The sequence below is a fragment of the Triturus cristatus genome, chromosome 4_2 (genome assembly GCF_964204655.1).
Source record: "Triturus cristatus chromosome 4_2, aTriCri1.1, whole genome shotgun sequence".
Classification (NCBI taxonomy): Eukaryota; Metazoa; Chordata; class Amphibia; order Caudata; family Salamandridae; genus Triturus; species Triturus cristatus.
Window position 1 is genome coordinate 136,867,838 of NC_140586.1, and position 13,264 is coordinate 136,881,101.

The following is a 13,264-nucleotide window of genomic DNA, read 5'->3' on the forward strand; positions in this document are numbered from 1 at the left end:
TTTCTCCTGTGCACCTGGCGGAGCTCCAGACTTTGAACTCCTAAATTAAAGGTTGCTCTTTTGTAGATATCCGTGAGTTATCAGAGTGAGGGCTTCCCGGCAGCAGCCATCTTAGCATGTGTAGCAAATCAAACAGCTCTCACTACGGTGCAGGGCACATCCTCAAATAAAATGTCCGTTTGTCTCTTTATGGCTTAGCCTCTGTGTGGGGACTTTCACAGCGGCGGTGATAAGAGTGCGACGTCTCTTCCGCACCCCTGACTGACATTTCGGTGAAATGACTTCTGTGATGTTTTGTCACGTTTATCTATCCGTATTTCCTCCTTATTAATAAATTCAACTCCCTTCAACTGAAAATAGGAAATACGATAATCCCGGTGTAATTGCATAGCACATAACTCCTGGTTTATAAGCCAGCATCACTTATTAAAGCAGAACGCATAGCTTCGGTTTTCCTGCACCATTTCCAGATCGCTCCATGTTGGTGATCATCGTTGCCTCGTTTAGATATTCTCAGTGTGCCGCTGGGAAATGTCCAGTGAACTAATTGTATCACTGCACAGTCTTCTGTCAGTGTGCTGCCTACATTTTTGATCTCTCCACTCCACTGGGGTCTGTAATTAAGGGTACACCAATCAATCAATGAGTACTTGTAAAGTGAAGCTTATCACCCGTGAGGGTATCCAGGCGATGGGTTGCTGGGTTGATCGAAAAGCTGGGTCCTAGGTCTATTCCTGAAGTTCCTTAGCCAGGGTGAGGTTCGGAGGTGGAGGGGGAAGGAGGCAAGCTGAGAGAAGAAACTGCCTCCGCTGTGGCTACGGCAGATGCATGGTGTCGATTCAAGAGCAAGGGAGGCGGAGCAAAGGTTTCTGGATGGTTGGTAGAAATTCAGGCGGTGGTTCATGTATACTGGTCTTTGGTTGTGAAGGGCTTTGTCAGGGCCGGACTGAAAGCCGAAATCGGCCCTGGCAAACTGCTCGGCCGGCCCCCCTGTGGGGTGGGAGGGGTGCGCTCGAGCTGTTTGCAAGGGCCGATTTCTGCCGATTTTGTTACAGGGGGCCAATATAACCGGCCCCCGTAACAAAAACGGCCCCCAAGGGGCTGAAAACCAGCCCCCACCCTGGTGGACCACCGGGGAAACGCCCGGTGCCCGCTATGGTCAGTCCAGCCCTGGGCTTTGTAGGCGCATTTCAGTATCTTGAATTGACATCTTTTCTGGACGGGGAGCCAGTGGAAGTTCCTCAGGTGTTGGGTGATGTTGGATCGTTTTGGCCGGTTGAAGATCATTCTGGCTGCCGAGCTCTGTATTGTCGGGAGTCTTCTCATGTGTTTGGTGGTGGTTCTTGCCTACAGCGCGATGTGGTAGTCCAGCCAGCTGGTAATCAAGGCTTGTATGACTATTTCTCTCGTGCTGATGGGGAGCCATTTGAATATTCGTCGAAGCATGCAAAGAGTGTGGTAGCAGGCGGAGGAGACTGTGTTAATCTGTCGCTTCATGGTAGGTTTTCTGGCCAGGATGATGAAGAGGTTGCAGGCATGGTCTTTTGGTGTGGGAGTGGGTCAGAGTTCGGCGGGCCACCAGTTGTCGTTCCAGAGGGAGGCATGGTTACCAAAGATCAGCATTTCGACATTGTCTGTGATGAGCTTCAGACTGTTGGCCTTCATCCAATCTGCGACATTCGTCATGCAGTTGTGGAAGTTGGTCTTAATGGTGGTTTGGTCTACTGAGAGTGAGAAGATGAGCTTGGTATCGTGAGTGCAGTTTATGGTGTTGAGAACGTGGGTTCTGACGTTATCAGCTACAGGCTTCATGTACGTGTTGAAGAGGGTGGGGCTGAGGAATGAACTTTGAGTAATGCCGCAGATGGTGCTTGTGGATTCCGAGGTGAAGGGGGTAGGAGGATTCTTTACGTTTGTCCAATGAGGAATAATGCAATCCATCTGAGTGCGAATCCCTTGATCCTGAACTGGTGCAGTTTCTTGATGCATATGTTGTGGGATATGGTATTGATATGGTATTGAAAGCAACAGAGAGGTCGAGGAGGATCAGGGCCACCGATTCTCCCCCATCGAGTAGGGTGAGGATGTCGTCCGTGGCAACGATCAGGGTGGTCTCCATGCTGTGGCTGGTGTGAAAACCGGATCAGGAAGCATTTAGCAGGTTGTTTCTCACCAGGTCTTGGGTGAGCTGCCGGTTAATGGCCTTCTACATCCATCCATCTTTACGTACATTCTTATCCCAACCACACGGGGTAACAACGTCTGAATATGTAGTAGCACTTATATACAGATGAAGTATCTTGCCGCACAGTAACGAGCAATGTGCATGTTCACAGAATAATATCATAAACGTGAGCAATTTATAGCACTAGCAGAATGGACGATTGTGAGGACCTTATTGGGGGCCCATTGGCACCCAGGGGTTATTGCACCTCAATTGTGTCAACTGAGGTCATTCACCACTGGCACTATTGTTAATCCAAGCTGAAAACCACTTGACTCTGAAGGTAGCGAGAGCAGAGCAGTCCAAGTCTCCCTCATGTTGGTTGGAAACTCAGAAGTCATTAGCACACATAATAACACTTAATAAATCATTGTCCTGTCAGTGATTTTACTTTTAAAACGGAAAAGTACTTTAATGTACACAAAGCTAAATAGCATGCATACAATTCTAATTATATATTTAATATTTATATATATACTCAGTCGCCACTGGGTAGTTATAGTTAGGTCAGCATTGCTATAGGTAATGCTTTTTTTGTTTTGCTAATTACTATGGCACCATTTGACGAATCTACTCAAACTTTCCATAAAAGCGCTCTTTTTGCCTAGTTTGTGCATGGAAATTTTCTGGGTAACCTGTCATGCGGGAGCTCAGAAAAAGGGGGGATCCCAGAGTATAAAATCCCCATAAATGTTCTATAGACTTTTTAAGGAGCACTAGTGCAAAACAAGCTGAACAGAATTACCCCAAATTTGGCAGGAAGCTAGATCTTGGCCCAGAAAGTGTGCTGCTTGTGAATTGGTGTAAAACTGTTCAATAGTTATTGAGAAATTAATGTCCACATTTTATAGATATCTGGATAGTTGCTGTCCTGATATACTCTGAATGGACAATTTACAAGGGACTAGTCAATCCTGATTATTTGGTGGCAACCTGAACAATATGTTTTGGCAGCTACTACAAGACTCAGGGCCTTGGTCCCTGTGTCCTGAAAATGAATTACAAAAATATACCAGAGAAGATGGTGTGCACACCCAAACACTAAAGGGCATGTGGGGAGGGAAGTCCCAAAAGCATCCATCATTATTGGCAGACAAGAACATGTTGTGGCAGCCATTACAGGACTCTGGGACATGGTCACCTTTGAAATGCATTATAGTGAATGGCAGGTTTTGAAGGCCACAAAAAGGAGCACATATAAAGGGTGATAAAAAAATGTTGTTACAATATAAATCATTTATTGGTGGAACCGTACTAATTTTAGGAATTGTGGTGTGTTGTTAGATGGTTTTACCGTGTCAAAAATGCTGACCTTCTACTGGGATTTCACAAACCGTGTTTGAGAAAAAATTGTTTTCTCTCATGATGAGAGAATATTTTCTGTAAATTCACACTATCTTTCTCATCCATGTGAGGATAAAGTCTGACATTGTGAGTAAAACATGTACTTTCAGCAGCAAGGCAGCCTGTCAGTTGATTCCCCTGTGTTTTACTGCAGCCTTTCAGAGTGTTCTAAAGAACAACTAGAGCGCTAACAGTCACATTCGGATGTATGTCGTTACAACGCACACTTTTACAACGCATGCACTTACAACGCATTTTTTACAACGCACAATCCATTACAACGCATGACTTTACAATGCATGACATTACAACGCATTTTTAAAAACTACCTTTACAACGCATTCCATTACAACGCATACTACCATTACAACGCATACCATTACAACGCATAATATTAAATTGCATTTAAGGTAAGTATTAGATAGTATAGGGGTAAAAATTACTTTTCTAACTCCAGGGGGTGCAACAGTAGGGTAAGTGTTGGATAGTATAGGGGTAAAAATTACTATTCTAAATCCAGGGGGTGCAACAGTAGGGAAAGTGTTGGATAGTATAGGGGTAAAAATTACTATTCTAACTCCAGGGGGTGCAACAGTAGGGAAAGTGTTGGATAGTATAGGGGTAAAAATTACTATTCTAACTCCAGGGGGTGCAACAGTAGGGAAAGTGTTGGATAGTATAGGGGTAAAAATTACTATTCTAACTCCAGGGGGTGCAACAGTAGGGAAAGTGTTGGATAGTATAGGGGTAAAAATTACTATTCTAACTCCAGGGGGTGCAACAGTAGGGAAAGTGTTGGATACTATAGGGGTAAAAATTACTATTCTAACTCCAGGGGGTGCAACAGTAGGGAAAGTGTTGGATAGTATAGGTGTAAAAATTACTATTCTAACTCCAGGGGGTGCAACAGTAGGGAAAGTGTTGGATAGTATAGGGGTTAAAATTACTATTCTAACTCCAGGGGGTGCAACAGTAGGGTAAGTGTTGGATAGTATAGGGGTTAAAATTACTATTCTAACTCCAGGGTGTGCAACAGTAGGGTAAGTGTTGGATAGTATAGGGGTAAAAATTACTATTCTAACTCCAGGGGGTGCAACAGTAGGGTAAGTGTTGGATAGTGTTGTGTAATATTATGCGTTGTAATGTTATGCGTTGTAATGGTAGTATGCGTTGTAATGGAATGCGTTGTAAAGGTAGTTTTTAAAAATGCGTTGTAATGTCATGCGTTGTAAAGTCATGCGTTGTAATGGATTGTGCGTTGTAAAAAATGCGTTGTAAGTGTAGTGCGTTGTAAAAGTTGCGTTGTAAAGGTTGTTCCCCGTCACATTCATGACCAAAATGTGGTAGTGCTGAAGCCATCTTGATTGAATCATCCAGTAAAGCTTAAAACATTTTGAAAGGAACAAAATGAGGGTGTTCCTTTTGTCATAGAAATTATGTTTACTGCTGAAGAAAGAAAATTTAGGACTAATTTTAAATGAGTTCTCAAATATCTTCATTATCTATTTCATTAAAATATTCTGACATGCCGACTGAAACGTGAAACGTGTACTTTTAACACCAGCAGCATACTGACAGTTAACTCCCTGGTAATTAATTGCAGCTTTACCACTGTGTTCTAATCAGCAAACTAGAGTGCTAACATTCTGTATTTATAACAAAGTGTGACACATCTGATCACTAAATTGATGTAATCGAAGTGGAAAACTGAATGCATTTTCCGCTGAGCTTATTGGAGTAAATGCAGACATGAAAGAGCATCATAACAAAAAAGTCTTCCAAGATGGCCACCAGGGAAGAGAGAGACCAAATGTAGCCCAAATATTACCCAAACATTGCCCAATGACAGGCAGGGGCTCAAAACTGATCTTACAGGGCAGGCGCCAGGGGTAGCTGCAGCAAAATACACCACACAAGGCGAACTGGAGAGCAATACCTCACAAAGGAAAGCAATAGACAGCGGACAGGAGCATGCACACAGACAACAGAGGGTGGGGGGAAGGAGGCAAGGGCAGCAAGATGACCACACAGGGCAAGCAGGAGGTGCAGTTGCAGCACAACGGATCATGGAGAACAGGAGAGAGGGGGCAGGGGCACACCAACGGACTATGGAAGGCAGGAGGGAGGGGATGTGGCACAGAGTCTGAGAACTGAGGGCAAGAGAAGGCAGGGGCAACATGCTAATCATACAAGGCAGGCAGAAGGGGCAGTGGCAGTACCATGGACCATGGAGGTAGGGTTCAGGGACCGGAACGTGGAGAACAGAAGGTAAAGGGTATAGGGTAAGGGCAGCAATCTAACCATGCTGGGCAGGCAGGAGGGCAGTGGCAGTGCAGCTGAACACTCAGAGTAGACAAGAGAGGCAGTGGCAGCGCATTGGAACATGGTGGGCAAAGGAGAGGGAGCAGGGGCAGGGGCTTGCACACAGACAACAGAGGGCAAGTGGAGCCAGGGTAGGGGCAGCAAGCAAGCTAACCTCAGAGGCTAAGCAGCAGGGCAGTGACAGTAGCATAGACTCAGGCAATGGAGGGCAGGAGAAATGGGCAGGGACAGTAAGCTAACCATGGAAGGCAGCGGCAGCACATTGGACCATGCAGGGCAGGAGAGAGCCAGCAGGTGCATGGACTCTGCCAGCAGATGGCAGGGAGGAGGTGGGTAGGGCTACAAGATAACCACGCAGGGCAGTAGGAAAACAACAGCCAAGTCACAAGTCATGGATCTGTCAAACAAAATTGACCCATTACCTTTTAGCAGGACCACAGTATTTGCGTCTACCATATTAGTATTTCAATTCCTCCATTATTATAAAGCCAGGGAACCCCATTTTACGTTCCCATTAACGATTCTTGGGAATTGATTGAGATCAACTTCTGTGTTGAAATAGTCATATATGTTGAAATATATATATATATATATATATATATATATATATATATATATATATATATATATATATATATATATATATATATATATATATATATATATATATATATATATATATATATACTCCAATAGCCACTGACTGCTGCTGAACACTTCACAAAACAGGTGCCTCCTCTGTGAAAGTGGCCTTCACAATGTCCTTTTTTAAAGCAAAGATAGGAGTAATCACGGGTCTTTCTTTCTTGATTTATTAAAGCCACTGTATATCCAACAGTCAGTACTGCACCTGGAAACAGAGACTCCGTTAAATGGATAATGTTAATTATTCATGTGTTTCAGACAGAATTATGAACACCCTATCAGCCTGGAAAGTGTTGTAAAAAGAGTGTCCTGAAACTGACCCGTACATCTCAAGTAGAGAGCCACCACGAGGGTGCAACACACACGTCACAACTGAAACTGGTCAGCGTAATGGCCAAGAACAAAAGTCCTGTTCTTGTTCACGAAATAAAAGCCTTTACAGCAATGTTGAAGCCCAGCAAAGGCGACAAAAACACGAAGGAGGTGTTCTGCAAGCAATAAAATAGAGAGGAGGACTGTGTCTGAACCAGTATCTTAGGTAGGAAATTCATTCTGTGTCGATCCCAGTCTAGGCTAGGGAAGACTTAGACAAAAGCCATGGTTCGAGAAATTTTGCTCTAGAGTTAATCCATCAACTAAAAATGCGAAGGGAGGTGAGAGGGGAAAAAAGTATTTGGAAACACCAGGTCAAGTTTACACAGATAATCTCTCAACAGCAAATTGGCTGAGCTGAGTTATATTGACTAATAACCCAATATTAAATTAAATTGGAATAAGTTGTTCTTTCATTTCTGGTAATCATACCAAAGTTGAGAGATTTGTGAAAAGAGGATGTAAAACAATGCTGGGTTTGTTCTAGATGAGCAGGGACAAGCACAGACACAAGTTAGGCTTTATTCGAGATAGATATGTAGTGCTGTTAAGTAGGTAGTGCAGCGCCTATGAGCTCTTAGCATAAATACGGTTGTTGGTAGAGTTGAAGTCAGAGAGCAAAACATGAATAAACCATTACAGAACTGAGGCCCGCTGATCGTGGGTTGTTCATAATGAGTAAACGCTCTAATGTAAAGGGGAGAGAGGTTGGCCTAATGGCTAGGGCGGTCGACTTTGAATCTGGGGAACCGGGTTTGAGTCTCGGCAATGATGCTGAACATCCTGTGATTCTTGGCAAATCACTTAATCTCCCTGTGACTAACAAAAATGAATGTGTCCTCATCTAACGCAAGTGGTGCTCCTGTAAAGCGCTCTGATACCTGATACCTTTGGGTCAAGTTTGCCCTGTATAAAATTTCGTAAAAAAACCAAGTATGGGGAGGTAAGCAACCAGAGGAATTTATTCACTGTTGTTAGCCACGACGGTGGGCTCAGAATAAAGATCACTGGATTTCATTATCCAGTGGTCCTACAGGCAGACTGGAGTGGTGCTTGGTGTTTCAGCATGTTTTAGTCAAATAGCTTCTAAACAGTGCAATGCTTTCTCCTGATCCAATGTGGAAGTTAAACAAATGTGGATGTATCTGTGGTATTTCAGTTCAACTAGTGGTGCTGCAATTTAAAACGAGGCGATATGAGTGTAGGTTGCCACATATTTACGTAGAAGGAGTCTTAAAAGCCAAATAGTTTATATATGACAGGCTTTAATGACTTCTGACAGACAGCATTACCTGGTTGTCGTGGTCGTGCCCTGGTGGGTCGCGTTTGTTAACAGAACAAAATAGAATAGAATTAACTGTAACTGCACCCAGGAAACAATCATGACGTTACTGACTGAGTTTGCAGAAACCTTCCCTGGGATAAAGGAGGCAAGCATTAATATCTATCTCAACACAGAAGTTGATCTCAATCAATTCACAAGAATCGTTAGTGGGAACGTAGAATATCTCAAAATGGGGTTCCCTGGCTTTATAATATTGGGGGGATTGAAATACTAATATGGTAGACGCAAATACTGTGGTCCTGTTAAAAGTAATGGGTCTATTTTGTTTGACAGATCCATGACTTCTGGCCTGATTGATGTTACTGGTACTAAATCTAAGTGTGGCAGAAGTTTTGATAATTGTCTCCGAAGTCTTCGGTTGAAGATGTTGAACAGTTATTTCCTGCAACCAGTTCGGAGATGAGACATTTATAGGAGGAGCCATTAACGACCCAATTGACTATATGTAATGGTTTTATTGAGTTTCTTCTAGGCATATTTTAATATTTCAAGCCTTGCCCTGTCAATAATAAGACAATCTAATTATCGAGTATTAGATAGGGACTTTAAACAAGCTGAAGAGACCAAACAAACTCTTTTTTGGCAGTGAGGAGATTGGCAATTGGCTGTTGTCAGCTGATTTGCTGAAAGGAAAGGCTGTGGCTGCAAGGACAGATGGAGTTCACTTGTTGGGTGAGTAAGAAGCGATGACTCTAGATAAGAACGAAGGAGAAGGAGAGGAGGTGCTTAAAACTTGAGTTAGATATAATGGATGTTTAACCCCTTCTGTGCCACGCCCTTTCCCCCTCCTGTGCCGGGCGTTACATTAGTGGGTGGGGTTCATGACGAGATAGTCTCGTCATGGGCACAGCGCGACCGTGCTCCATGACGAGACTATCTCGTCATGGGCACAGAAGAGGTTAATCGCACAATGACTTCAAAGTCATTGCAGGCCTATGTGAGAGGTACGAAGGAGAGCACCTGAGAATGCTATAGGATCTTGTGTGAAGAATACATTTGAATTACAACGAGGATAAGAAAAGCAGCAAAAGTCTATTGCCTTGGAGGACATGGACCATCCAATCCAGACTCCAGATTTAGAAAATGGTGATGAATGGAATTGCTCTTTCGCGTCGACAAATAGAGCTGAGGATAACAAAGAACAGTGGGAGAAGCATCTAGGTCATCCCTACACTCCCTGCAATGGGTGACTGAGTTGAGTGGTTAGACTTACCAGATGAGGGAGGCGAAGTATTCTTTAAGCCTTAGTGACATCATCACAGTAATAGAAAAGGTGAACATAAGCAGACAGAATTAGGCATGTAATATAGAAGAAATCCCTATTGTTTTGAGCTTACATTTTATGCCCCTACTTTAATTATATGTAACACTCAAGCCTTGTCCCAGGCAGCTTTTTGGTTATATCTGTTTTCAAAAGGGGTAATTTTGAGGACCCTTCTGCCTATTTAATTTCTGCCCTTGACGTTTCAACAATCTTTGCATGAATATTGCTGAAAGAAGTCGAAGACTTGGTAAAAGGTCAAAATTGAATCCTGAAGAACTAGCCGGGTTTAGTCTGGGCCAGTCAGCTTTAGATCATTGATTTGCACTTGACTACATCACACATAAAACATTCATGGACACCTTAACCATGTGCTTTTTAATGATAAATTACATTTGATGTAGTCAGTCGCAAGTTACTATGGTTGAAAGTGGCGGCAATGGGGATTACAAACCGCTTATGGGCCCTGTTTATTGCATTGCACACAGATTCTTGGGCACAGGTGTCTACAGGTCTGGATGGGGTTAGAACAGGAAGGGTTGAAGAATTGGCTTTAGTAAGGCTGTTCACTCTCTTGATATGTGATTTGTTGGCTTGCCTAAAGAGTACAATAGGGAACCAAACTCGAATAAATAGATCTGGTGTTAACACATTACTTTATGTAAACACCTTAGTAGTGTGCAGTTTGTAGGGCTGCAGAGGCAGTTGAAGGCCTTAGATACCCAATGCAAACTAAACAGGCCAGTCACTAACATTAAAAAAACTCAGGTGAAGCAAATAGGGAGAAAATATCACACACATATATGGAGTATGAATAATGTAACCTTGCAGACTGGTACCTCCTATAAGTATCCAGGTGTTGTTTTAAATCACAGAATATATTTTAAGGATCACGCAGAGCAGAATTTCTCTTCTGGCATGACTATCATGTTGTGACTGTGTTGCTTCAACCAACAATCTGGAGGGTTCTTTGTGAGTTAATTGCTAATGTTCCTACCTGGCCAATGTAGTAGCACGTCTGGTCTCCCTGGACTTAAAGAGACACATCATAAAGTTGGGAAATGTACTCAAGAAGGCACCGTGTTTACTTACAGGGGTTGGCATTGAAGTTTTGTACCTCGCACTGGGAATATGTTCACTAGGGTTGTAAAATGAGGTAGCTGGCATACATTTTATTGAGTCATCAACTAGAGGAGATAATTCCTCAGTGGCTGCCTGACTGCCTGAAGCATCTTTGCAGGAGTGCATTGAGTATTGTTGCCTTTAATATGAGACAGAAAATGAAGTCGCTTCAAGGAAAGCATGGCATGCAAATACACCGTGCATCTCTACAGGGCAAAGCTCTTAGCATGATTAAGAAGACTTTGAAGCAGATAATCTATATTGCTCAAAAGAAGTCCCTGGTGCACTTTAATAGGAATAAGGAGTCACTGGTGGCCCCCCCCTGAACTGTTAAATCTACTAAATGCAAATTTGCTGCAACAGTTGTAGTTTCAGCTGGGGTTGTTCCTCAACCGACACAGAATGTGTAGTGCAATTCTCTCGTTCACTTGTATTTGCCACTCTTGCTTTCCCCATCATTTAGCTAACTTCATGCCGCTATGCCCAGTTGTTAGTCAGGAAAGGAAAAACTTTTTGAAACCAATAATTGATAGTATCAGATATTTTTAATTCAGTTAAGAGATGTTTTATAAATTGTGGATGTAAATCTGATTGTACAAAATGTTTTTGTTGTTTTAAAAATGTGTCCTATAATTTTTTGGCTTGTATCTATGTTTTATTAGTTTACAGAGATCAAATCTGAAAAGACAACCTTTAATCATAGTAATAGTTGACAGATCTTAGAGTAGGTGAAACACCATGATGGATAATAACCACACAGCAAAAGCCCAAAATCTAGACGTCGGAAAGTGAAAACAAAGTGTTTTCACCAGTTAGAAACCATAAAAACCATCCAGTCATATCCAGCTGTCAAGGTTGCTGAGGGGAGTGCACCGAATCTCATAAACCTCTTTATAGGACATCGAATCAGTGCTGCATTAATTGACTATATAGCTCGGATGCCATCCTAACTCACCCGGTGTCCCTGACCACAACTTTTCCTCAGGGCATGTCCTCCATGGCTTGTCTCCAAGGTCCCAACACCTTATTAAATTCCTTAGGACAAACACGAATGCCCCAGTACGTTTGCCTCCCAGCTCCTCTGCTTCAGTACCTCGCTACTCCAACACATTCTGATAACAACTCCCTTGGCCACCATTAAAGTCACGTTACAGAAGAGCAGGGTGCATCTGTCTAGAAACTGGTCGCTCCATATGCCCAGGGCTATCAGTTGGAGGGTCAGTTTGATTGTGCAGTGCAGGACCTCCAAGAGCTGCCTTCTTATTCCCCACCAATACTTGCAGAGGAGGAGGCATTCCCATACAGTGTAGAGTAGGGTTCCCCTTTGCCTACAGCCTCTCATACATCTGTCTGATCCTTTCTTGTCCATTTGGAACAGTCATGATTGGGCTCTATGGAATAGTTTCAGTTGTACCAGTTGAAAATGGGCCCGGAAATCTTCTTCTGAGGAGATCTACAGGCCGCCCCAGTCATAATTTTCCAGCCTACCCAGATCACCCTCCCATTTAACCATTTGTGCATTGATGCCTCAGACAATACCCATGGCCGGCAGGTTAAAGAGGTCAACGTTTCCAGTGCACTGGCTGGTGAAAATCACTAAAGAGGTAGAGAAAAAGAGTCCTGGAAAGGCCAATTTCCATACCTCTGGGTTAGCGCCTTGATAAAACCTGTGTCACTGCTCCACTAAAGAGATATGTGGAAGTCCTCAAAAGCAGATGGAAGGGCCTGAAGGGGTGAAGGGTGTGTGACTTGAGGAGGAAGGACCCCCCTGCTCTTCACAAATCTGCATAACATAAATCTTGCCTGGAAACATGGATAGTGCTTGTTGGACTTTTTGCAGGGTCATCACTGAACTTTTTGACTTCCTCCTAGTATTTTTTCTGACCTGGTGGGGGTGGTTTTAGCACTCTGGGCACCTTATCACTGCTGTCCACCAAGGGGCTGAGCAGGGGTTATCTTCGGTGTGTAACCCCCTTGCCCTGACTAGAGTGGTGGTTTTTGCCTGACTGAGGCGCTTGCCCTAGCCAACAAGAAATCCCATTTCTAATAGTGGTGTTCCATAATTAATGTTCAAAATATGTGAGCCAAAGGTCCAAACTGTCATAAATGGGATAAGTGTATTGGGTGCTAAGGGAATGTAGTTTGGCCATCATTGAACAGACCAAGAGTAACCTTTGAGTTCTTTACAAATACTGCATATACATATCTACTAATACCCAACATAGACCTAATGAGTGTCATTTGCTGCTTCTCCACAAGTGACTCACACAGAGCAGATGAAAAAGCAAGCGAAGACACAGATGATCCTGAAAGTAGGGACCATGACCACTTCCTCTCTTTATTGGGAGCACATCTTGAACTGATGACGGGATGTAACATCAAACCCACAGTCTTTGTCAGTGAGTAGGAAAAACTGTCAGCTAAATCGTTACAAGTCTGCACCAATGACGGATGACAACCAGTCAGTAGCAGGCCTTCTCCTCTGCATCTAGAGCACAGGAAACCAGCTAGCTGGCCAGGACAGTCTGCACCCATACAAGGAAACCCACTAGCTGGTTGATAACCAACCAGACCTTGCGGGGAAGATTACCTTGAGCAAGACACAAGACATAGACCTATACCACACTCA

The 13,264-nt window shown here is 43.4% G+C and overlaps 1 protein-coding gene across 7 annotated transcripts in view; it reads left to right on the forward strand.

Annotated features, from left to right (window-relative positions):
• Positions 1–13,264, forward strand: part of AGAP2 (ArfGAP with GTPase domain, ankyrin repeat and PH domain 2) — an 897,926-nt gene that overhangs the window by 310,962 nt on the left and 573,700 nt on the right. The window lies entirely within an intron of this gene.